Here is a 462-nt window from a genome sequence, read left to right as displayed (position 1 = left end):
TTTATAATTCATTGATGCTGAGGCTATCGAACGTCGCGTGACATTTCGAGGATTAAGTGATAAATTTATAAATAGTGCGAGACGAGCGGGAACACCAGACAGATAGATCAGACCTAAAGTAAAGTCACGGGAAGTAGAAGTTCGGCCAAGGGAAGTTGAACGTAAAGTTAACTGCCGTAGGAGTGAAAGGCCTAACGATTAATATGTTAAGGTAAAACTGACTGTTTTAAAATGAGATAATAAGTATAGTTTATTCCGTCAAAACGACCTCTAAATTAACTGAACTTTGACAAAAGGAACAGACGATTACTGTGTTACGTCTCTGTTCGTTAGTTAATTTTCCGTAAAAACTATTTCCGAAGAACTTTAGCAATACAAGTCCTTTCTTAAATAAAACTGGTTTATTCTTTCTGAATACAACTTTGCAATACACTTAGTTTCCACAGCCGCGCTATAACAAAC

Source organism: Limulus polyphemus, unplaced genomic scaffold (genome assembly GCF_000517525.1).
Source record: "Limulus polyphemus unplaced genomic scaffold, Limulus_polyphemus-2.1.2 Scaffold6376, whole genome shotgun sequence".
NCBI lineage: Eukaryota > Metazoa > Arthropoda > Merostomata > Xiphosura > Limulidae > Limulus > Limulus polyphemus.
The sequence above is the reverse complement of the archived record's forward strand: the minus strand, read 5'-3'. Positions refer to the sequence as shown.